Raw genomic sequence first — 27,083 nt, forward strand, 5'->3', positions numbered from 1 at the left:
CACTTCACTAAAAACAAATACCATGGTTTTTCCGACGGCTTAGCTACGATATGTGCTATCAAACATTCGAGGGTGCATATGGACCAATCGGATTGGATTGGAGTTTATTTCTTATTGGTGCAAAAACCATCAAGTTTACGCTGCGCCAAACAATGATCAAGCGGTAAAATGACTTGCAGTATAATTTGCGACACCGATGTGGTGGTCGACCCAGGGTTCAAACCTCTGGTGCCTGGCGCTAGGAGGTTCTCACCAGCGTGAGAACTTCTTTTGTTGCTCCTGGAGGATACCCGCTGGTGCTTGGCGCTAGGTAACCCACCTGCGTGAGAATTTCTATATCTTTCTAAAGGAAACCCGCGGGTGCCTGCCGCTTGGAGGCCCACCAGCGTGAGAATTTCTATATTTATCTTGAGGATACCCTCTGGTCCCTGGCGCTAGGAAGTACACCGGCGTGAGAATTTCTTTTACTCTCAAGGAATACCCGCTGGTGCCTGGCGCTGGGGGCCCACCAGCGTCAGAATTTCCAAATTCTCTGATGTAAATATTTTTGATTTTGAATATTTTCAATGCTGCTGTTAAGACAACGTTCCACCGTGGACTGTTGTCGCGAGACATTGATCTACAGCATGGACGCGTAAATTTTATTTCTTCGTTTTATTGGATGTGACGGTCGTGTTGCGCTGGTTGTGGCGGCCGCGGCGTGGTAGATGTGAGAGGCGGGAGCGTTGTGCGGTATTGGGTGGGACGTCTGGCTCTCGAAGATACTCTGGTGTTGAGGTTCATTTTTCCGCTATAGCTCACCCGATTGGGTAAAAGGAAAAAAATCACTTCGTTGTGGTAGGCTTGAGCTATAGTCAGTTTCAGACGGGTTCAAACCCCACCGTCGCCACGGTGGTGGTCGGCTGAAGTTGGTTTCCAATGGTTCCCAGTTTCGAGGCGCAAATGCGATCCGATATCCCCGTTAAAAAGTCTCGCAACAGAGAGTACCAGGCCTACAACAGTACAACCATTCAATCATTACACTTCACTCGTAGTTAGAAAAATTGACGGCAGATGGCAGCACTACACATAACAATCATTACACATTAACAAACTTCACGTTAGGTTCACAACACGTACATGCACGTTTCGGCACGAACCAATTCGATACAAATTCGTAGACGAATGTGTACGAGATACAAGTATGGTTGAGTAGTAGTAGAACTTATGTTACCCAAGTTGCACCATATGCGGAGGCCTACCACATTACAATACCTTACACCCTCGAATTTTGATTACATATATCGCGGTAAATACGCCAAGAAATATAATATTTGCTTTTGGTGAATTGCTGTTTGATTGCGATTCGACAGCCCATTGTGTGACAAAAAATGCTCGTTTAGGGATCTTATAGCACCTCCCAAAGTTTGTCCCGTGAATTTAGAATTACCCTGTATAATACCCATTTGATATTTGAAAACGTTGACTGAATGCACATCGCGAGAAGAGACAATAATTCGATGGGGGAAAAAAATGTGAAGAATGTTTGGGTAGAGAAAGCACAACATGTGAACACAAACATACACAAAATTAAACAAAACAAAACGTATTTTCATACAGGGAAGTACACCTGCCACTGCTACTACCGCTGCTAATGAATAGAATTCCAACGAAAGATGTGCGAGAGGTTTCTTCTCCCTTTCGAGGGGGCTGCTTTATGCTCTCTGTGCCTATTACACGTGCCTAATCTAAAGTTGGATCATAAATTTGAATGTGCAAACTTTATCAGACTTTTGAAGTCATAAATTAAACGCGAGGAGAAGCAAAGAGAGAGAGGAATGAGCATTAAAGTTAACGCCGCTCCACGAGGAATTTTCGGCAAATGTTGGTTGGCTCTCTCTGGATTATGTGTATACATACCTCCCCTTTTCCTCAACCTCGAGCATCTTTTCCGAATCATTTGTCATAATAATCGATTTCACGTCGCCCCTCCCTTTACTCATACCGATGATGATGATGGCAACGAGAAACTGGCATCTTCATCTAGTGTGTTGTGTTGTTGTTGTTGTTGTTGCTGTGGTGGTGCGAAGAATGTGTTGTGTCGAGCTTACAAACACCACCAAGTCAGATACAGACACAGATATAGGCTACACCACTGAATTTTAAGCTTGATCTTATTCTCTAGCTCAGATCCTCACACGTCAAGATTTTTCGGTGCATTCTTGGGATGGCGATTACATCGGCACGGAAGAGGTGAAACGCGCATTTCTCTGCATGTGATTAGAGGCCAAAACGCAATTATAACTTATGTAATTTTTGTTTCTGTTTGTTCGAGCAGAAGTGATTTTTCTCAAGTAAATACATCTCGTAAATCTGCTGGCTGACCGAAAATCGACTTCATTTCTGAAAAGTTTCTACTATAATGAAAAAAAAAGAAGAAACAATGTTAGGCAGTGTCGGACACTGCCGCAATTATTTTCGTGAAAACATCAATCATTTATTACGAGTAAACTACAATTATAATTTTTTCTTTTAAACGAATACGCGTGCATACCTTCAGAAATTCTTTAAACTCGAACTAGTGAATGATTTGGACAAACCAACCACGAAAGGGGAAAACTTATACAGATTTGACATTTGCAAGAGGTATTCAAATATTTTCAAAATGCCATATGTTTTCTATTTCTCACACCACTACCCTGTATTCAATAAATGTACTGTAAGTTGCAAATAAATTAAACAATGAAGAAAAAAATTCGTTTCAATTTCGGTCCAAAAGTTCAATTGAAGACGTAGGTGCGGTTACGTGCTCTGTGCGACCGTGCTCTGAGCGATCAAGGAAATAACGTGCTATGTGCGACCAGGGCGAATGATGATTTGCACAAAACCAACCACGCAAGGGAAAACTTGTATAGATATGACATTTGCAAGAGTCCTGTTTTTGCTCTAAGAGAGAGAGCGACGAAATCCTTTTCGTCCACAATACAGGATCGGCCCTTATGAGATGATATTATAATTGCCAGTGATTATATAGCTACCTTTCAGTTCGAGTGTAAATTCTAAGTATTTTTTTGAAACTTTTCACTATACTGTGTATATGTATACTTCTCGGCCATTTGAACACTCGCCAATATAATTTGCGTAAGTCGAATTATTTCTACGTCGGAAACTATAATTTAAAAGACCAACTGTAGTTTATTGAAATGAAAACGCGGACATCCAGCTAATGAGTACAGGGTTAGCACAGGGATTTCCAAATAGTGTGTCGTTGCGTCTGAGGGTGCCACGAGATTAATCGGATAGATGTGTCATAGGACATCTTGAGAACAATATTGCCTTAAAAATACCAATTAGGTCAGTAATTTCCAACGGTGTAATGCGTGGCACTTGATTGTGCCTAGAGATAATGCTGCCTTGCAGCGGAGTCTTCAATTACATTTGGTATTCAAAATCAAATCCGGAGTGGAACTGTAAAAATTCTGCTTTTTAGGTAGGGGTGGGGAGTAAATACTGTATAAAGAAAGAAAGGAAATCTCATGTCGCATACATAAATCTCACGACAAGATTTCTCTATTATCGAAAAGATAACCCAAGAAAAAATTGGTCCGAGTAAAGAATGAAGAAGAATTCGATCGCTCAGAGCATGATTAGATTTACCTTGGTCAAAGCACGGTCGCACAGAGCACGACACCGTGGATGCAAGAACCAGACAACTCCACTTTTTTTTTCCGATTTTCACTTCTTGACTTATTCCTATGAAGGAAACAATCCTCTATCTATTGGCGCTAGGACCATACAGCTGCTCCAAGCAATAGCTATAGAGTTATAAAGAAATCTGGTGTCTCATACAGTGCAAGATAACTCCTAGAGCTGTATTGTTTCTGCAAGTTGGTGCCACGTTCGGTCGATTGGTGGCACCGCTTTTCACGTTGTCGGCGCCAGTCGTCGGCGTCCAGTGATGTTCATGACGATAATTTCTCGGCACATTTACAAGTGAGTCAATGAACGGTGTAATAATAACTGTTGTTTTAAGAAATTTTGGTCAAGTATTTCTTTAAAAAATGGACACAATTTCATGATTATTTTAAAATTTTTCTCTCGTTTTTTTTTTTCTGTATACTTATTACAAGTTAGTTATTGTAACCACACAGTTGTAATGCGTTAATAAAGAGTTTTTAGGTATCTACTAAGATTTTATTGATAAGCCTGGTCACAAAATTTCAGTGTTGTAAGGGGACAGTTGGCCCACTCTCGATAGGAGGCTCTAGGTTAGAGAGCAATGTTGGCATGTGTAATGCTTTCAATGACTTTTTTGCGTCGGTTTTTAATGGAGATAATGATATTCGATATACGGGTGTTGCATGGAGTAATAAAACCCTCAACGATATTCAAGTAGAAGACGTGGAGGTCCTAAATCTTCTAAGAAATGTATGTGCAAGCAAAGCACCAGGACCAGATGATATCTATCCCAGGGTCCTAAGGGAACGTGCTAATGAATTGTTGGGTCCAGTCGCACAGATATACAGGAGTAATGTTGCTGAGGGTATCGTCCCAAGGGATTGGAAACTTGCTAATGTTGTTCCGATATTTAAGAAGGGTAGTAGAGAAACTGTGTCCAATTATCGTGAGTTTGACGAGCTCTCTCTCGAAAGTTTTTGAAATTATTATCAAAAAGCAATTGGTGAAGTGGATAGACGAGAATAATGTATTGTCGGATAATCAGCATGGATTCAGGAAGGGGAAGTCATGTGTAACTAACCTCCTTTGCTTCTATCATCACGTGACTAAGGCTTTGGGTAAGAGCAAAAATGTAGATGTTGTTTACCTTGATTTCCAGAAGGCATTCGATCGGGTCCAACATGGTAAACTCTTGAAGCGTTTACACGAGATTGGAATTGGGGGCAACTTGTTGAATTGGATAGCATCGTGGTTAAGAGATAGGTCGCAACGAGTTATGGTGAACGGGGAATGCTCTGGTTGGACAGACGTCACAAGTGGAGTTCCTCAAGGAAGTGTCCTTGGCCCCATACTTTTTTCATTTTTTATCGATAAACTCGATCAGGGTATCGATGGGATTACTAGCAAATTCGCAGATGATGTCAAGTTAATGGGGGTAATCGGGAATCAAAGCGATAGGGAGTTCCCCCTGACCAACTTAAACAGGATTGCAGCATGGGCAAATGAATGGAGCATGACGTTTAGCGTTGATAAGTGCATGGTCGCTCATTTTGGTTCGAACAACCCACGGTTCTCTTACGAGTTGAATGGTGTCACTACTTGGATGCAACTTGGGTCACCGATTTGGGAATTCTCATTGACGAGCGGCTTAGGTTTTCTGAACATTTTTCAGCGGTGGTCAAAAAAGCAAATAAAATGCTTGGTCTCATTTTCAAAAAGGTCTCATTCTTCCGTTTTTTCGAGGCTTAGTTCCTCCTGGACTAGAGTATGCTGTAAGGTTTTGGAGACTATACTTACAGAGGGCCATAGACTTGGTTGAAGGGGTGCAGAGAAGAACTACGGGTGTCCTTATTGGCACACGGGGCTTGAGTTAAGAAGAGAGACTTCATTTTTTGAATATGTTTACATTGGATGAACGCAGGTGTCGAGGAGATATGATCAAAGTGTTCAAAATTTTCAATGGGATGGATAAGATGGACCGTGAACTTTTAGTACACCGCCAATCGACTGCTTTTACAAGGGGACATAGGTATCGATTGGTGAGGGACAATGCAAGGCTATGGTTTTGCAGGGAATTTTTCTCTAATATTTGTTAATGAATGGAATAGCTTACCCCTGGAGGTAGTAAATTGTAACACAATTGACACGTTTAAAAAGAAATACGATAAACATGTTGGTGTAAATCGAGAAGCTATCCATACTTAGAATCAGACAACCATAATATTCTTTATGGGCATTGTATAATATTTTATGTATATATTTTTTATAATTTTTGTAATTGCATTTTTAATTGGGTTGCTGTATTTTTGAAATATATGACATCCATATTCTTATGGGCATCTTTTTCTCAGCCACCTCGTTGGGCATTTTGCCTGTTGTGGCGTTGTATTTGTATTTGTATTTGTATTTGAGTGGAGAAAATCAGACAACTCTATTCTTTATTTCTCAATAATAATAATAAAACAAGTGAAAGGGTGAAAAAGTAAAACCGTTCTGCGGTAGAGGAAGGTATTATTAGCGTTCTACTGAAAATTGATGAGTTTTGAAAAGTGTTTTTTGTCCGTCCTGAAAAATTTAGAAAACTGGAGCTGTCTGGTTCTTGCAACCACGTCTTCAATTTCGGGCCACCGCAGCCGCATTGGGAATGCCAAGTGGGTCCAATGGCTCTGGGACCAACATTATAATAAGTAGTAGGCATGGTCAGTAATCAAGTAGTAGCCATACTTGATCCAGCCCCGTCAGATGCCGTCAGAGTAGCTCGAGCGCGCTTGCGTTGCCTATATTCACGACAGCACTGCACTTTGGTTTTGGGTTCGGAACTGGTATTTTTTTGGTGTCGTTCTCTTCATCCTTTTGTGTTCTACGCATTCGTGCCCGATTTTTCTTACTTCGGTTGTACTTTGCACTTATATATCGCGGCATTTTGAAAAAATTCGGAAATGTTCACAGCCTTGTATCTTTTCAAGTGTTTGAAACACAGACTCAAACCTCAAAATGAGTTATAACACACATATACTTCTCTTCAAAACAACACTTAGTTCACTTCAATACTTGGATTAGTAGTTTTTGAGATATGATTCCGTTTATGGACACGTGTTGAATCCGAAAGCTCGAAAATCATCGGTTCACTTTGCGCGTGCGCAGTTTCTTGACGTCAAGCTGCCACAAATATCAGAACCGATACAAACACAGTTTCATCTTCCCTCTTTAAAGCGAGACCAATATCGCATTGCTATGTCTGTTTCTGATGGAGTTATTGAAGTTTGAAATTAGTTCGACACAATAACTGTCGCTCATTTATACGCAATTGCCACCCCCCCCCCCCCCGACCCCATACACGACATCGATTTTAAAGACGTTTTCGAGCATAAAAATTTTTAAATTGATGAAAAAAATACTGTAATTCCAAAACCAATTAAAATTAGAACTTAATGAAAGAAATTGTCTGAGAACTAATGAAAATTTAGAATTGATGAATGGAAAATGAGGAAAAATAAATTGATTCCAGCACCCATGAAAACTAAGAATAAATAAGAAACAAATACTTCAAGAATTATTTTTTTTATGAATGAAAATGCAGAATTCCAGAATGGATGAAAATGCAGAATTCCAGAATGGATGAAAATGCAGAATTCCAAAATGGATGAAAATTCAGAATTCCAGAATGGATGAAAATGCAGAATTCCAAAATGGATGAAAATTCAGAATTCCAGAATGGATGAAAATGCAGAATTCCAGAATGGATGAAAATGCAGAATTCCAAAATGGATGAAAATGCAGAATTCCAAAATGGATGAAAATTCAGAATTCCAAAATGGATGAAAATTCAGAATTTATTAAAATATCATTACCGTGAGTGCAGGGCCCCTCAAAATGCGTGGCCCGGTGCGACAGCACTTGTCGCACAACCATAAGGACGGCTCTGACTTGAGTGACCCACGGCTCATTTACAGACATAAGTATCCAGCGGTGCTATTCTAGGTCACATAATTATGAGGTCCGCGACACACATGATCACACAAACTTGTTTAAAGTTTGCTTCTTGCGATGTCATTCATTTATTTTGGAAAAAAAAACCACGAAATATTTTGCATTTGATCTGCGATCCAGTGAAATATACATATATATTTTAAATTATATTTTTTTGAAAAATCGACATCTTGAAGCCTCATAGGTAGTGACATCCCTTATACGTACAACAATGCACTTAAATTTTGTTTTTGCAATCGTAATATTTCTCTCGGAAACGATTCATATATTACCGAGATGAGAATCGTGATAAATCATTGAAATATCGTAATTTAGGAATTAGCGTGGAATTAATTAAGGAATATCGATTTTAATTAATGAATCTGAAACTCGTGTTCAGGGGCGTTAGCAGAATTGACCTTTGGAGGGATGCATACCGGGTTTGAGAAGGGCAAAGCGAATTTTTTTCCAGAGAATATTTTCAGTTATTGACATTTTGAAAAAAACTTTTTAAATTAACAGAAATTGATTAATGTAGCATGTAAAATTAATAGACATAAAATTTCTTTCGATATTTTAATTAGTTTACAAAGATATTTAAAATATTATTCCTCACTGCTTACGCCTCTGCTCCCGTGTGTATTCGTAAAGAATTGAAAAATTCAAAAAATTGGGGAAATGTGTATGTGATTTTTTGTGAAAAAGTCGTTCTCTCCAAGAAGGATTTTCTTCCTTTTTTTTGGGAGAGGGAAAAAAATTAGTTCGAATTTTCGTCAATACAGGGCACTGCACGAAAGCAAATCACTATAAATATGCAAATCAGAGTCCTATAAAATGCAGGGTGTTAATCATTAACAGTTCATTTCTGAATTTCCCTGTCACTGGCGTAAGGATTTTTATTGTGATGTTGACAGTGGTAATAAAGCTCTATTCGTGAAGTTGTTTAACCTCAGGCACGAATCACACCGGCTGAAACTTTACGAACGTTTCGGACACAGAAGTGTTTGAAGAAAGATTCAGGTCCTATCACTTCTGGTGGACCTTCCTGATGCGCCCTCTATTGACAAAACCAAATTGAACCAAATTCTTTTCCCCCGTACCAAACAAAAAAAGTTATTCTTCGTGAGAACAACCTTTTCGCAAATCGCATTCGAATTTATCAATTCCTCCAATTTTTATGGCTTTTAAACTATTCACAAATTTATGGGGGGGGGGGGGGTGGTCACCGTGTTTCTTAAACAGGGCTTAGCGGAGACAATGCAAATGTGGAGAGCAGCGACTTTCAAACTTCTGTTTCAGGGCAGAATGGAAAGCTTTTGAACGAAAAACATACTTGAAGCAAAACCATCTGATACGAGACTTTGCTCTTTTGCACATTGATGTTCAGCGTATAGTGCAGCCTATGACATTTTCGTAAGTTTACAAAACTTTGATGCTATTTTTTCATGACAGATTGATCTCAATTACCAAAAAAAAAAAGAAAGAATAGGAAAGAAAAAGGTTTTTCCGCATAACATTTTCTCGTATGAGAGTTTTAGTAACGTTAAGTTAGGATATCATGAGAGAACGAAAAAAAAAACGAGATTATTTTCTAGATCATGAATGCGTAAAGATGCACCTGATTTGCTAGGACAGCCATTTTAGCATTAATAATGTCATAAATCAAAATAATTATGCATGCGCATGTTAATTCATCCTCAGGCATCATTTACTCCGTGGTTGTTCATCAGTTTTCGTGGTAAAAATTAAAACAGTTCTCTCTCGGTCTGATAAGCAAGGTCATTAAATTTCAGATTTTCCTCCCGCTTTTCCCAGCGCGATCCATTTCTCCTGCCGACGTCTCTTCTCCTAGACCCTTCCTCGGGGCCAAAAATTCATTTCAAGCAATTTCAAATTTCCTACGTACGACGGTACGAGTAATATCCAGAGGATATGCAAAGCGTGGGCTGCCCCCGAATAAACTCATTTAGTTATATTGGTTGACCACATTTACTCTTTTATGGCGTGTACTGTATGTTTTAGATGTTACTGTTCTATACAAATAAAAAGGAAAATCATTTTTCTAGGGATAAACAGCCGTGAGTTTTATGGAAATCTGCCTCCTGAATTCAAATCTGTAATTTGTTTGTCTGTGTCAGACAAACTTTTGGGGCCGTTCAAGTATTACGTCAGAAAATTTTTATCCATTTTTGACCCCCTCCCCCTTGTCAGCAAAAGTCAGCAAAACTCTGACCCCCCCCCCTAGTCAGCAAAATTTTGTCGGCACTGTACCTCAACGCATAATGGGATCAAAAACGTACATCAGAAGGGGGGGGGGGTGTAGTTGGCTCGTGCGCTCTCAAAATTTCTCTTTAGGAATTCATTGCGACCCACCCTTTAAGCCATGCATGATAAACCATTGACCCGCAGACCAAATGTGGCCCTGAAGGTTATCTGATGTGGCTTGCTCCCTCAAACCTAATTTTGTAAAAATGAACTAAGCGGCACGTTTGCAAATCGCTTAAATGACCCGTGGCACAATTCCAGAGCATTTAAGTGGCCCGTGGCTCATTCAAAGATCACTTAAGTAATCCGCGCCGCAGTTCCAGAACATTTAAACGATCCGTGGAACATTTAGAGATCCCTTGAGTGACATGTGGCACAGTTTTAGAGCACTTTAGCGGCCCCCAGTGCGTTTCTAGATCACTCAAGTTACCCGCGGAACATTCCCAGATTACTTAAGTGATCCGTGGCATAATTACGGATCACTCGAGGGATACATGACACATTTCCAGAGCACTTAAGCGGCCCGGACTTATTTCCAGAGCACTTGAAGGATCCGTGAAACATTTAGAGATCACTAAAGTGGCTATGTAGGGGACTTATCAATAGAGGGAATGTTAGTTCAGGTGCCCAATAACTATCGAAAGGTTTTTTCCGTTTTTGGCACACCGAATAAGATTCCTTTAAGAATATTTCACATCTTTATAAAGGGTGGTTGATGATGTAAGCATCATCCAAAGCCTCCCCCCTTGTCATCAAAAGTCAGCAAATCGGAAACCCCACCACCCCCCCCATCGATGCTGACGTAATAATTGAATGACCCCTTTTAGGATTATGTTCAAAATCTGTGCCTTTCTGAAGTTCTCTAATTTGGGGGCCCACAAAAAAAAACCTTCCTTTCTTTATTTTTACTGCCGGAAGACGAGGAAACTTTTTTTAGGTTATATATTTTGAAGCAAGTCTTCATTTTTGTGGCTCGTATTTGTATTTCGAAGCATTCATTTAGATCCAAACATCATTGCACAACTTCGTCATGTTGAAATTTCCAAAATAAGGAAGAAAAATTTGTTCCCTATGCCTATGCTCAGTAGTTTTTGTGTCTGGCTGCAATAGCTTATAATAATTACTGTATATAAATTTGATATACACTGTTAAATAACTAAAAAACTGTGCCTGATATCAAATTTCTATTTCCAGATTTGAATTTCCCACATCATAAACCTTCAGAAACAGATATATATTTCCATATAAGAAAAAATTCCCTTGTAGAACAGTGTTATCCGAGGTAGGTAAGGCCCACGTTAGCTCCGACAATCGGGGTCCTCACGAATTAGGAAAATAATTCTGTCCCGTAAAATATGGGGAATATAGTCGCTGCGAAACCTTCAGCCCCCATTCTCGACACATCGCCCTGGATCCTCAACCTGAATATAATCCCTATGAGAAAGAAGATTGGTAGTAGGGGGGCAAAGAAGCTATCGCGCGCTCAATCAGTTCACGTTCGGATTAAGCAATCCGAAAGGAAGAATCAGAAAGCTATCCTATTCCAGGACAGCGAAACAAAAGGATATATCCAAGCAGCAACATCCAACAGCACTCTTTCCACCTGGGTAAATGATGAGTGAGTCGAGATCCCCCAGTTTCCTCTCTCGCTCCCGGTCAATCGTATATCTCTGGCCTGATATCACCGGGAGCGAGGCAACAAAAAAATAATAATAATAAAAATCCTGGATATAGAGGAAATGCTTGGTGTTCCTGTGTGTGTGTGTGTGTGTGGTGGGAGAATAGGCCGAGACGGTGGGTGGTTTGTAGCATGACAGAGAACGTGCTGCGCATGTGCGACGATTTTGAATGAAGGTACGTTCATTGATTGAGCTCTCGCTCTAGAGTTTTCCTGCTCAGGAGAATCGAAGTAAAGAACGGGGTTTTCCTTTCCTGTGAATATATATACACACATGTGTGTGTGCGTGCGTGTGAGTGTGTATACCTTACACGTATATGTTTTCGATCACATTCATAGTAAATTTAATCGTAGAAATTCTCCTTTCTTCGAAATGTGGTTTTTTTTTCCCCGGTGTAAATTTTTTTGGGATTCTGATGTGTTTTTACCTTTTCCACGTCTCCGATGCGTATTGATTTTCATTTCATATAGATGTTACCCAATACCGTAAGGAATGGAATACGAACGGACGTGTGGGTCTTCGACCTTTGTTTGACCTTCACTTACAAAAAGTTGCTTTATAAAAGGGATGGGTTTGAAATGACTCCAGCAAATTGTGTCGATGTTGAAATTTGATACTGGGATGGAATTTTAATGCCGAATTGTACGGGATTTGAGCGTGTATCCACTAGTAAGACACTTAAACGATATTTGCGACTGAAAATATAATCATTTTATCTTGAGATTATATGCTCTACAAAAGGTTATCAACACTTCACACTAAGGTTATTGAAATTCTCTCATGAATTTTTCACTTGTTTAATTTACTGATAATTTTTGAAAAATTATTATATGAGTATTGATTTCATTCCTTTTCACCATAAATATAGTTTTTACTTGTTCATCAATAATTTCCAACAATTTTTACTCTATATCTATGATTTATTTGTAATTCCACTTTTCATAAAAGCTTCAAATTTTTAAATACCTCAGTACACATTCTCTCGCTGTTACTTTCTTTTTTCCTTCCTGCTTTTTTCATTTCTGTGCTCTTCATTTTCTCTGTCTCTAGACTACATCCTCTTATTGCCTTTTATCACCCATACTTTCTCTCCCTCTCTCTCTCTTTATCTGCTTTTTTTTTTGTTCTCTCTCTTTACTGTTCTCTCTGTGATCTTCCTCTCTTTCTCATCCCTCTCCCTACTCTTCTCTGTCTGCTCTTTCTCTTCTCCATTTCTCTCTGTGATCTTCCTCTCTCTTCTCTTCCTTCTCTACTCTTTCTCTCTCTCTCTTCTCTTCCTTCTCTACTCTTCCCCTCCCCCCCTCTCTCCTCTCTTCCTTTTCTACTCTTTCTCTCCTCTCTCTCTCTTCTCTTCCTTCTCTACTCTTTCTCTCCTCTCTCTCTCTTCTCTTCCTTCTCTACTCTTTCTCTCCTCTCTCTCTTCTCTTTCTTCTTTACTCTTTCTCTCCTCTCTCTTCTCTTCTTTCTCTACTCTTTCTCTCCTCTTTCTCTCTTTATTTCTCTTTTCTTCCTCTGCTTCTTTCTCTGCTTCTTTCTTGTTTCTCTTTTCATTTCCTGTTCCTATGCTCCTTTCCTCTCTCACTGATCCTCCTCTACCTCTCTCTATTTCTTTTCCTTCTCTGCTTCTTTCCTGTTTCTATGCTCTTTTCCTCTTTCTCTGTTCCATTTCTCTTTCTCTCCTCTATATTCTCCCTCTGCTTTTCTCTTTTCTTTCTCCATTCTTAATCTGACTTTTCATTCTCTGCTTCTATTCCCTCTCTGATCTTTCTCTCTTCTGTCTCTGCTCTCTCTCTCTCTCTCTCTACTCTTCTTCCTCTTTCTACTCTTTTTCCTCTCTCTCCTCTTTTTCCTCTCTCTACTCTTTTTCCTCTTTCTACTCTTCTTCCTCTCTCTCTATATTCTTCCTCTTCTCCCTCTTGACGAAGTTCACATTGACGAAAATGAAATGTAAAAATGTTAACGGGTGCAGCTGGTATTCATTTCGCTAACAGAAAAGCTTCACTTCCCATTTAAATCAAAAGTTGCTGTTTCAAAACAGGTAGGCCAGATTAAGAGAACTGTTAGGAAACACCGAAACAATCATCGGAGAGGTTGGGAAATCTATTGCAGTTCCTTTTCTGTCTTTGCTCGAGCTTTGTAACACGTTATTCATTAATTCACCATGATTCATTTAGGAAATATTTAAGCCATTCTATTGCCCAATATCAATAGTATAAACATACTTTTCCACTCAAAAATTTCGTAAATCAATGATAGTTTTGTCTTCAAGTAGTTTATAGTTTTATCGAATTTTTCTAAATAAATTGAAAATTCAAATTTTCTAGACTATATTAGTTTATATTTGTTTTTTTGGCTCCACAAATCGAGGAAAAAATTTTCATTGAAGTAAAGATTACCGTGAACTGGGGTGACTCGATGACTTGTGGGGATGACTTGGGTACATACTTCAATTTCTTATTGCAAACTATGCCATACCCACTGTAAATACAATAAAGAGGTGATTTCAAGTCGAGCCGAAAGAGTGAGCTTCCGTGATTAAAAATGGTGCCCAAATCTCTTATAATTTTCCCTCCTACTTTTATCACAACCTGTGTTCGAATAAGATGGAAACATTACAACATTTCACGTGTTTGACATGAAAAAATTGCAAAAATTTGTTTACAGTGCTTGGTGGTTTCACCTTATAGTATAGAAGTTTGCTTTCGTATGCATACCTATTGTTTTAACTGTGGAATATAATTAATCAAATGAAATGAAATTGTTAAATAATGGTTGTTTTGTTAGTGAAATGTTTCAGGGGTGACTTGAGAAAAATTGTTCTTTGTAGGCACACACACACAGTTATACACATGCCACGAACATGTATGGAAATTTTAGGCTCCAGGTCCTATAAAAATTACACAGAAGATCAGCTTAACTTTTTAATTAATTCAAGAGATCAAGCCCAAAACAGTCATCTTCGGCTAAGCATTTTAGGCATAAAAAATAATTTCCTGTATTTATATATATAATAAAAAACTATATGTTTATTTTTTTTATTTGACTCTAATTGTTTCCAGTTGGCTGAGATGGAAACATGCTCTTCGGAAAGCAAAATATCAAGGCAATAGAATAGTCATTCCACCAGAAGGGGTGACGTGGATACGACTTTGCATTCATTTTCTCGATTATAATAATTTACAAAACAGTTATCTTTGCATAAACAAATAACCAAAATCTTCCTTTTAGTGGTGATCGTAAGAGAGATAATACTCTAAAAATGTCTAAAATCTGCAAGTCACCCCCAGTTTAAGATATTAATTTAGACCTGACACATTAAAATAAGAGTATAGCGGAATGCGGTTAAATGGGATCAATAAACTGGATTCTATGGACTTTATTTCGGAAGAGAGAAACATTTTCAAGAGGGAAACCTCACAAGTTAAGATGAAATGGTGAAAATAAGAGAAAAAGGGGGGAAGCCCTACAACAAGAAAAAAGAACAAAAAAAAAAAAAAAACAAGAAGCAAATGTCTTAAAATCCTTTGAAGAAAATCGTTGGCAGGTGACACATAAGACCCGATAAAAATGCGATGACGATCGGACAAAAAATGCGAAGTCGTGCCGTTAGAAACGCGAAATTCTAAGAATTTTCACCTCATAGTTTTATTTACCAATGTTTCAGAAGAAGTGGGAATATATCACCAGAATTTACGCATAATAGGAGGCTAAAAGGGGATTCCATTCTTGTTTGTGGAGTGTATGTTTCGTGGAAGCTTCAACATTGTTATTTATTGTGAGACCTGCTTGGTATTCCACGTCGAAAAATTATGGGAATGTCGAGGATTCGTTTCTCTGAAGTGAAAAATAAATACAGTCTAACTCGGTTATAACCATCGCTCTTCATTCTGTGGTTCGGGTACTTTTTTTTTATGAGCAAAATAATGTATCAAATTCATATGATATTGCAATTGCTTCAATTACAATACAGAAATGGTGTGGATTATGGTCTTCATTATAAATTTTTTTCTGACGTTCTTTAATATAGTTATACTAGCTATATTAACCGGCGTTGCCCGAGTTTTCTTCAATGATGCGTTTTGGATCACGTGATATCTCCCTCTTTCTTTGAGAGACATACAAACTGTGTCCAAGTTAACCGATATGGCAACTTCCCGCGCGATTCATGAAATAAACAAATCTAGATTTAAAGAAACGTAGAAATGAACATTTTTGGTATATATGCAAAATTTGGTGACGATCGATCTAAAATTGTAGATTTGTATAGAGAACACACACACACACACACACACAGAAAATCAATTTTATATATATAGATAACTAATGATAGTCCTACGGTATCTGCACTGCCGACTGAACTTGCTTACAGATACAATTTTGTTTGATACAATTACTTGCTTTCACAATTTTGGCATGAACTCATCTTGTATTGATTAGATATCTCTGATTAGTCTCTTGATTGTGTAACATTTGGAGTCTTTGGGTAGCATAACATCAGCTACTCCCTTTTATGACATTCTCCTCCTTTATTCTTTCGACTGTGTTGTTTTTTGTTTTGTCTTTTTTCTCTATGAGCCAGGGCAGAAACTAGGCTGGAGCCCTGAGCCAAAAGGGGCCTCACAAAAAAATGTACAGTTATTTTACATAATTTTTCCTTTTTAAGGGGGGCCCCAAAAAAATGTCTGCCCCGGGGCCCCCGAGAAGATACACTACGACCCTGCGATGGGCACTCATTTTGCAAGAATTCGAAAACAATCCTCTTTTGTTTTTTTTATTTTCTACACATACATACACTACACAACTCACGCACATGTACAAACTTGTCTTTCCCCTTCATTTACCAGTGATACCAGTGATACCCATACCCTTAGTGATCTGTAAGTCACCAGACAGTCTGCAAAGGCTAGGCGGTGACGGAAACGTTTAGTTCTGGTCTGGTCAATCGCTGGTTCTGGTAGCTTATAAACAATTCCTACATTTCTAGCTACATTGTAGAAATTTAGCGCATCGTGATTGGCCGAAATGAGTGATGAACCATTGTCACTCATGGTGAAAATTTTGCTGGCGACCTTTAACAATAGATACATTTAATTGTGCTTGAATCCTACATTCACCGTTGGAGTAATGGTTACAGTACGGGACTCACGTACCGAAGTTTGTGTGTTCAATGCAGTCTGAAACTCATCCTTCCATCTTTGCTTTCATTTACTGATTTACTAAAAATGTTTCCATTTTTGTTTCTGATTTAATCAAATGCGGTTCATGTGCATCAAGAAGACAATAATAACGGCTCGTGAAACGAGTGCCCAGCTATCTAATTTACTGATTCAATAAAAAATGCTTTCATTTTTCGTTACTGAACTTTGAAATTCAGTTTTTTTCACCCAAAACTCCGCCTCTTGTGACGTCTTGCTAGCTTTTTTGCTTGCAGTAACCAATCACCGGCGTGCTAATGATTCCTGTGTTACTAAGGAAGTAGGGATTGTAATTACGCGTCGGGGTACCTGTGCCGGTTCACGAAACATTTCTCCCAATTTCACGTAACCTAGCATCATATAATTTTAGATTTGATAAATAAAATATAGTTTACATATTGTTTTATGGATATTTTGTAGTCCGCAAATTATTTTTCATATTTATTTATATTTTGCCACTTTGTAAATTATTTCTCCGATTTAGTGTATTTATTTTTGCTAGTCGACAAATTATTTCTCCTATTTACGATATTTATTTTGTGCCGATCCTCACAAACTAATTGCTTCCGTTTACTTTCTTACTCTTCCGCAATAAATAAATAAATATAATCAATTAATTCCTGCAATTCATTTATTTATCGCCGGCCCGCGAATTATTTTTGTATTTTTTTGCCATTCCACGCAAAAATTACTTCTTTCATTTAACCCGTACTTCACAAAGGTACTACTTTACCGCACACCAACTCCTGTCATATATCGTGATATGGCAATTTCCAACCAGCGGAGTTGGGTGAGGAACAAAGGCGTCATCCATCGATGGTTTCTCCCGGCTCAATGGGTAAAGAACTTGTTTCTAATGCCTTTACCCGGATTCGCACCCATTCACCTTGACGGTAACCTTCGAAGGGGAAGACGTGCATCTTACTGCTGCGCCACTCTGTCTCACCAAGGCACCTTCGGCAATCATCAATTTTAGCCATTGCCCCAATTTAAGGCCGTGCGATGTCCCCTTTTTCCTTCTGTGGCCGCGAAGCACCGGTTGAGAACTGCTGATTTAAATCAAGGGTGTTCAACCTTTAGGAGAAGCCCGGCTACTTCATTGATTTGAAAACTTGCTTCGGGCCACTTAATTGGTCTGGAACAGAGCCACAGCTTACTTAAATTATCTGTAAATATGCCACGGGCTGCTCGAGTGATCTGTAACTGTGCCGCGTGTATTTCAAGTGATCCGTAAATATACTGTGGGTCATTTAAGTGATCTTTAAATATACCATGGGCCACTTGAGTAGTGCGGATATATACCACTGACCGCTTACGCACTCTGAAACAGTGCCGCGGGCCACTTGATTTGGGGATATTCCGCGCTGGCGGTTCAAGTTATGTGGAACTACACCGCAGGTCATTTACGTTATCTGTAAATGTGCCGCGGGTAACCTAAATGATGCGGAGCTTCTCCGCAGGTCACTGCGATGATCCGGGGATGTCCCGCTTAGTTCATTTCTACAAAATTAAGTTTGAGGTCACGGGCCACATCAGATGACTCCGAGGGCCACATTAGGCTAACCATGGATTGAGCATATATGATTTAAATTGTTGGCAACGTATTATGACTCTCGATGTATTATGTATATCGATATGCACGTTTGTGGTTATAACCCGTGAAAATAAAAATAAAAAGGTCCATTTCTATATATCGATCAAACTTTGGTCATTGTACGACGAAATGCTATTTTAAGATCCAAATGAACCTCATTCTGAGAATTTCCCGTTCATTTAATCTAGGGGAATGTAAGGGTATTCGGCGACAATGTTAATCATCCTAACTAGTATTCTGGTCAGTTTCGTTTTTTTTAACGGTCCGTACCGGAAGTTAGTAGCTGGAATGGGCGGAGCTCGATGAAATACGATCATAAATGAGCGATAAATTTAGAACAAAATTACCGGCACGTGTAAAGGCAGAAATTAATTATTTACATTTTTAGACATACAGTTTTATTTCAGTTCTTAATTTCAGGGGCTATTTTTTTAGGTATCGCGTTTCCATTATCGAATTGAATCACGCGGGGCCGCGTGTAAGACCGTTACTTCTTTTTAAGAACCAAAATTCTACTTGACCGCACGTGCACCTCGTGGACATTTCTCTGAGTAATTTCTAACGAACTGGTTACGTATAGGAATGCTAGTACGTTGTATGTGTGGTGCGTGGTCCTAACGTATTTAGGTAGCTAGAGTGTTTGTTGAGAGATTTGAGAGATTTTCTAGAGAGATTGTTTCGCGTTATAATGGTGCTGTCGCCCGTCGTTCTATAGTTTGAAGTGTAGATAGTAAATGAGTAAATGCTTGAATTTTGATGTTTCCGAAAAATTACATTTTTCTAATTGTGACTTGAAGTTTCCGACTATTTCCCCCGCCAGTGGCGATTTTCCAGCAATTTAAGCGGCAGGTGGCAACTTTACTTGAATTTGACAAAAAAATTTTTGGCTGAAACTTTATTTGTGTGCCTCTGACAATTGCTTTGGTGATAATTGGCAACTTTATTTGCCTTTGACAATTTTTGTTGGCTGTAAATTGTATTCACAACTGGTTCCCCCCCCCCCCGATAATTGGTGATATCCCGTATGGATCCCGATTTTCCGTATTTTTATGAAAGAAATATGGTCAGCCTATGCTTTTATCGACTTGTGTGTGTGTGTGTGTTGATACTTTAAGGTTATGCACCCCTGGCTCTTACATTATAACAAAATAAATAATATATAATTTTTTTATTCCGTCCAAATATGCAATTCTCCCAACCCTTTGAGCGGCACTGACGAAATATCTCGCCCCCTTAAAAGCCTCTTATTTTAGCATTGACAATCCTAGATATTTTTTAAAGTTGATTTTTCAATGGGAAACATTTCTATATATTTCATAGTTTGCACCCGCTGAAAATCGGGGAGAAAATCTACTTAATTAAAAAAAATATGGCATTTTGAAGGAGTTCGTGATTTTCGTTGTGCGACTTCAAAAATTCGGTATATAATGTTCGTTTTCCGTGGAACGATGGAGTGGTTACAAGAAGCGTCGACTGCAATTTCTTTGAGACTGCTTACGTAAAACCTTTACGGCTGCATTCACCAATACAGTTTAAACTGCAATCGCAGGTGAAGGGATTGAAGAGGGAAACGGATTGGTTAAATTGAGGATTTTAACCAATCCGTGTCGATCGCTAATCCTTTAACTTGCGATTGTAGTTTAAACTCTGTCGGTGAATACGGCCATTAGATTGGTGAAAGACATCTCACTCTTCACCCCAGGGTTGTTTTTAGCTCCATTTCTATAACCACATAAGTGTACCTCATTTTTAACGGTTTTAAATGGTTTTTAATTACTCTTTTTTTTTTTCCCAACACCTGTCGTACACGTGTATTTCAGAGTACACATATGTATACCTAATGCAAAATTGTCATATCAACCCAAATTAATTTATTTATTTTCTTTTCAAAGGGCATTTTGGCATACAATAAACACAAATCAAAGGAAAAAATTTTTTTTTTTCGTCAGTTTTGGCACATATGTGAAGAGGATACATCTCTGCATTTGCTTGTACTGTATTTAAAACTCATGAGGTCATTACCGAATTGCTACGAATGCTTTTATACTCCATGAACCTATTATAATTTTGAAACCTGGAGCGCTGAAGCTGACAATCTCAACGTCAAGCACTATAAAACAATTTGAAATTTGCAGAATTACCACACAAAAAAAAAGTTGCTAGTTTTTAATTCACCACAGCCATATACAAATACAGTGATACCTCGACTAACGAACGCCTAAAAAAAAGAATGGGACAAGCGCGGCAAAATTTGTATAACCCTAAATAAACCTGTCTCTGCCTAGACAGTAGGCAGTTTTGCTCACTCACTCTGAGTCGGTGAGTGAGCAAAACAGTGGCTTAGATCGTGAGCAAGCATGTGAATGAACAAAAGAGAGTAGCAAACGAGGGGCCAGGTCAGTGATTGACCTAGAGCGTGTGCAAGCATTTGAATGACTAAAAATAAATAAATAAAAATGACATAAACATCTGTAAACGTGTAAATGATCAAAAGAATGACCTTTAAAGCAAGGAACCTTGTTAGTGAACGACCCAAAGACTGACCTAGAGTGTGTGCAAGTATATGTGAGTTTACCAAAACAGTATACGTGCATGTAAGTGACCAAAACAGTGTGCAAGCATGTGAGTGGCCAAAATAGTGTGCAAGCATGTGAATTACTAAAAGAGTGTATAAACATGGGAGTGAGACAAAAAAACACATGTGTACTTCCAGGAGTGGGGGAGACCAAGCGGGTTATAGCACAGGGTGGCGAATTCGGGAAAAGAAATTCAGACTTGAATGGGGGAAAAGGGCAGCAGAATTTTTGTAGCCCACAGGTGGCATAACGATAAATGCGTTTCTGCTAACGAAGTTTTTTTTTTTCCGCGATATTTCTACCTCGGTTGACGAATACGGATTCGGCTAAGGATCATTGGAAATCAGCATAGTTGACGTGACATAACCCAATGCATTATGAGCGTTATGGGAGTGCGACAATGTACCCACTCCCATAACACAGCAGCGTCGTGAGCTGAACTTTTTCGAAATCATCAACAGAATTATTACGGTCTTTAGAACCGATTAATTCATGTCCGCCTCAGAATCGCTCTCTATTTGCACCTCTATTTCTCTTCCAGGAAGCTTTTGAGCCTTTTCGTGTAAAATAAATTATTAAGCAAAGCAAAAAATGCATTGAACAATAAGAGACGAGTAGACTTTAATTTTTTTACTGCACGTGTTTTGTCGGTGTAAGACTCTTATCATAAAAGTTGAACGGTTTATTAGGAAATTTTATCTTCACACCTGCACATGAATGAGACATGGGAATGAGCTGACCACATCACATGAGAGGGCACCTCATGAAAACGACTGGGTAGGGTAGGCATTGCCGAAATAGAAAGATCTTCAGTTTTCCATCTTCCAGTGAATTAATTCCCCCTTCATTCAATTTTGTGAAGCTGTTAATTTCAGCCTTTGGCCGGTTTTTGTCTTTTTTATAGTGCTTTTTTAGTGTTTTATAAAACTTATCTTCAAATTTCGGAACGTACCTGTAACGAATTAAACGATTTTCCATAGAAACCCGTGAGAAATCGTGTTCCGCACAACGAAGATTTCTGCTGACGAATGTAATTCTTGAATGAATTATCCTCGTCAGTAGAGGTATAACTGTATGTAATATAAATATTATTTATATTCAAATATTCTTTGAAACACAACTGAAATCTTCATATTATCATTGCCCAAGTTAAACCAAGAAATCAAGATTCGTGTTGTTTTACCCTGGAGATAAGCAAGAGGCTCTTTCTTCACTAAGTCAAACGATTCGCAACAAAAGTTTTCTCTTTTAAATTTCACTCGTATAAGTTTGTTCAGTTTTGCTTTTCAATGATCGTTTAAAGATCATTCCCAAGAATGATACAGTCAATAAATATCGGGTTGTGTGAGGGCTCTTCAGTCAAGAATAAATTCTAAGGATCTCTATTCTAAAGGCTATTTAATCAGAAAGATCGCAATACACGGACATTGAACACATTACCTATTGTGTAAGACTCCATATGAGAAACTGTTATACTAGTCTTTAACTACGCTAAAAACCTTACACACTGATTAGGAATGTAATTTATCACAGCTTTGTATTTGAAGAACTTATCTTCATTCTGGAGTTGTGAGTGGTTCTATCTATCCTAACATCATTCATAGAAGTTAGTAGAGCATAGAAATTGCATTCAAAACAAAGCTTTTCAGCGTTTCATTCAAATATGATTGATTGCCAGGTCACAATACTAGAGAATTTTACTTGGAAATAGTGCAGTCCATAAATTTCGTTGCTTCGCAGTGTCTGGATCTAAATGCAATCCAAATGGAACCGGTTCAATTCTTAATTTTCGTGTAGTAAAGAAAACAATCCAATTAAATGGTGAGCTAAGCTCATTTCTTCAATAACCGCCATCCCATGTAAACTGATATCTTCGAGTGAACTTGGAAAGATACGCATTTCAATACTAAAAACGTAATCGAACTTGGCGTCCCCACTAAGTACTCCCGTAACATCTTCCTAATACATAAACATTATTTTTTCTACATCTTTCTTTGCTGGATTATGATATCGAAACGGTTTTGGCCTTTATTATTATTGTCATTTCAGTCTCGAAGAAGGAAGAAAGAGTTTATTCAGCACTTTACTCAGTTTTATGCTTTACTTAATTCAGATACACTGGGAAAGTCGCCTTTGATGACGAATTTCGAGTTGTCTTAAGTGCACTTAGAGGACAAATTTCGGAAAAACGGAAGACGACTGTAGTGTATATAGTCCGTAGGAAAATAAGAGGAAAAGTAAAATATAAAAAAGAATTCAGTATATATATATATAAATAGTTTCAGAATCAATTTCTGGTACGGGAAAAATATATATTTCAAAAAGTTCTTTTCAGAAGGAATGCATGTTCTTCGCTCAAAGGTCTTCCCTTCTTATCAGTTAGATCATTCTAATTCTTCCTATAGAAATGAATGGCGTTCAACAAACTTTTTCAGCGTATCATGTTCAAATATGAGTGATTGCGAGGTCAAACTCATTCGGATGAATGAAGGAAAACGGAGTCAGAAAACTCGAGAATTTCACTTGGAAATACGATGCACGTCACTTCTTGCAATCACAATAGGCTGGCTAGGAAATTTCTGATAACAATAACCAATTGATAACTATATCTGAAAAAAAACCCAGTTTTTAAAGTACAGTAAAACTCTTCTAAGACAGCCATTCTATTTTGCGTAAAAAAATGGCCGTCTGCGGAGGTAACCGCCGAATAGAGGTTGTATGATAGGGAAACGCATTTCAGGGGACGTGCCAAAATAACGGTTTTCGATGTCACAAAATAATCGCATGTTCAATTTATTTACAATGCCCAAAAAAAGGTAAATGTACAGTGAAACCTCGCTACAACGGTTTTCGACATAACGATAAATTAACCCACTACAATGGTATGGTATTTTTTTTAAATCTTTCTTGGAATCACCTATAGTCTGTAATGTTAAACCCCCCTCTCTATATAGCGATGTCCTTTACTATGATAAACCCCTCTATAACGATATTTTTTAAGGAGGATTCTGAAACAACGTTATTTCTATTTATTTTCCGTTCGAAATATCCTTCAATATTTTTTTTTAAACTTGTCACATATTTCAATTCTTCCGAGGACGTCTAATAACATCGGCATTGAGAAATCACCGAAAGTGTTCGGTGTCGTTACTTTTTTGTGTGATGCACTGAAGTGTATTGCGATAAACCCCCGCTACAATAAATTCAATACAATCAATTCAAATATTTTGGGGCGAATAAATACTCAAAAGTCCTTTTTTTTTATGGCAACTAACAATGCCGATTTAGAAAAGTTGCCACCAGCAGCATAAATTTGATGACACGTGGTGATGATGTTGTTGCCTCTTGATATAACGATATTCCCTTTACAACGATATATATATATATATATATATATATATATATATATATATATATATATGTATATTTTTGGTTCAGTATCGTTACGTATATAAAGGTTTCACGATGTTTTATGCAGAACTTGAAATACCAGATCATCGAGCAATTCCTTAATCTGAATTGTCTCAGGGATCTATCTTATAGCAATTACTGTACATGCTCTTTCCTCTCATTTCTTTTACTCCCCTCACTGTTGTTGAACTGGATCTGTATGTGCTAAAAAAGCGAAGAAAGCATCCACAAAGATAAAACTTCTACCTCTTTACCTATTCAGTAAAGAGTGGCCACTGACCACGTACAGAGGTGACCTTGGAATAGGGGATATTTTTGTATTAAGTTTATGGTGCCACATTGTCCGTTCTGACAAATATTGGCCACGGAATAGAGGTGGCCACCTATGGTTGTTTCCCTGTATGATGACCATACGTCCCGTTTAGTTGGGGAGGACGCGTGGAAATACGACAATTCCTTTTTTTCCAACATAACAGGTTTGAAAATTTCAAATCATTTTTTTTTTCAAATTTGTTCTAAAACAGAATTTTTCACCCTGTAGGCTAAAAATCTCTTCGTTTTTTTTATTCAGAATCTGTGAGGAGTTGGAATGGGACTGTCTAATGATGTGTATCACGAATTACAATGTTTATTATACGTTCTATATATCCCTTAGGAAATTCTTCCGGCCGAGTATTTGGGAATATGGTCAGATGAAAAAACCTGACCCATCAACTGAAGAAGGGGGAGGGATCCTTCTTTTCTTCAGTTGGAAGGAAGGTATTTTTTTTAACCTTCAATGTTTTCATTACGGGGAAGCCATTGCAAAAGCAGCACCACACGTACATGGGCCGATTAGGTCATTGTGAACTGACTACAGAAGTTTTTGTTAATAAGGGATCCTTCTGACCTCTTACGTAGTCTTGCATATTGATAAAAAAAAGGGAAAGAAAAGCACTCTGGTTCTACCTCAGCTTCAAAATATGCAAAAAGAAATCAACGAGAAAAAATTGATAACATAAACCGAAGTCCTGGTAACTATAAACGAATTTTTTTCTAATTCTTTCTGTTAAGATATTCTTCCGTTCCTTACTTGGCGAAAGTGATAGCAATACTCGAATGATAACATTATCCGAGTATGCTATATTAAATATCCGAGTATCCACTTATTAAATATCTTTAGTAAGTGGCGTCTACTGTAATACAATTCATAAATTTCATTACTTCGCAACGTCAGAATCTAAATGGATTCAAATGAAGACGGTTCAATTGTTCATTGTCATTTAGAAGAAGAAAAATAAAGAATCCAATTAAGTGGTGAGCTAAGCTCATTTCTTCAATTACCGCGATCTCATGTAAACTGATATCCTCGAGTCAACTTAGAAAGATACAAATTTCAGTACGAAAGACGAAATCGAACTTGACGTCTCCACAGAGTACTTACATAACACATCTTCCTAATAAATAAACATTATTTTATTATTATTATTATTATTATTTACATCTTTCTTTTCCGGATTATGATATCGGAACTTTCTTGGTTTTTACTACTATTATCATTTCAGTCTCGAAGAAGGAAGAAACAGTTCATTCAGCACTTTGCTCAGTTTCATGCTTTACTTAATTCAGATACGTACTGGAAAAGTCGCCTTTGATGACGAATTTCGAGTCGACTTAAGTGCACTTAGAGGACAAATTTCGGAAAAAACGGAAGACGACTGTAGTATATATAGTCCGTAGGAAAATAATAGGGGGAAAAAAAAAAGAAGAAAGAATTCAGTATAAATAGTTTCAGAATCGATTTCTGGTAAAGGGAAAAAATATATATTTCGAGAAGAGCGATGAAAAGAAGTTTTTTTGGAAGGAATGTATGTTGTTCCTCGCTTAAAGGCCTTCCCTTCTTATCAGTTATTTGCACCAACCTCCGTCCATCATTCTTTTTCCGACTCCAAAAACTTCTTAGAACATCATCTCCTTATTTCAGTTTTTTTCTTTTTTCTCTCATTCTTTTGTCAAAAAATAAATATATAAAATAAGAAGATATTTGAACGCTAGACAGCGGCGGGTATCGATTGTATTTATTCCTAAACATTTCGTTTCAAGACATCTTCGCCCTTCCGCCGTCTGTTGATTTCGGTTGAGCTGCTCCGAATATTTTCTAACTTTTTATATTATATATATATTTGAATTTTTTTTTTAAATTCTATTTCCCTTTTTTTTATATTCTAATGTTTGTCCTTCTACTGTACAAAGAATTAAGTGCTCGGTTTGATGAAAGCCAGACGTTCCAGATTTATCGCGGGCATCAATGCCGAGCTGTCTTGAAGCATTTAGCGCTTGGTGCCCATAAAAAATATGAACGATCAATCTTAATAACACGTACGATTTATAACGCTGTGACCTTAATGGATAGAATAATGGATATATTCACTTCGACGTATTAACTTTTTTAGTTAATTATTTAATGTGGTACAATTGTTTGTAAATCTTTGTTTTGTAGACTATACATTGGTTTTTGTATTCTTTTGAAGTCTTTGTCGAGGTAAATAACATTGGATTATGGAAATTTCGTCATCTCAAACAATTATATTCTATGAATAATTTCCTTAATGCGCGTATTTATTTTATGCACATTGTAGTCTTCATTTTAATTTGTTTTCTAGGCATTTTCTAGGCATTTCATTTCATGGATCATACACATCTTTTTGATTGCATATGTTGCGGTGAATGCAATGAATCGGTCACTATCCATAATCAC

General features: G+C 37.8%; 1 protein-coding gene across 1 annotated transcript in view; it reads right to left on the reverse strand.

Annotated features, from left to right (window-relative positions):
* Nucleotides 1–27,083, reverse strand: part of Pkc53E (Protein C kinase 53E) — a 78,060-nt gene that overhangs the window by 40,912 nt on the left and 10,065 nt on the right. The window lies entirely within an intron of this gene.

Source organism: Pholcus phalangioides, unplaced genomic scaffold (assembly GCF_987345545.1).
Source record: "Pholcus phalangioides strain wild (caught in Gottingen) unplaced genomic scaffold, Ppha-v1.0 ptg000015l_1, whole genome shotgun sequence".
Taxonomy (NCBI): Eukaryota; Metazoa; Arthropoda; class Arachnida; order Araneae; family Pholcidae; genus Pholcus; species Pholcus phalangioides.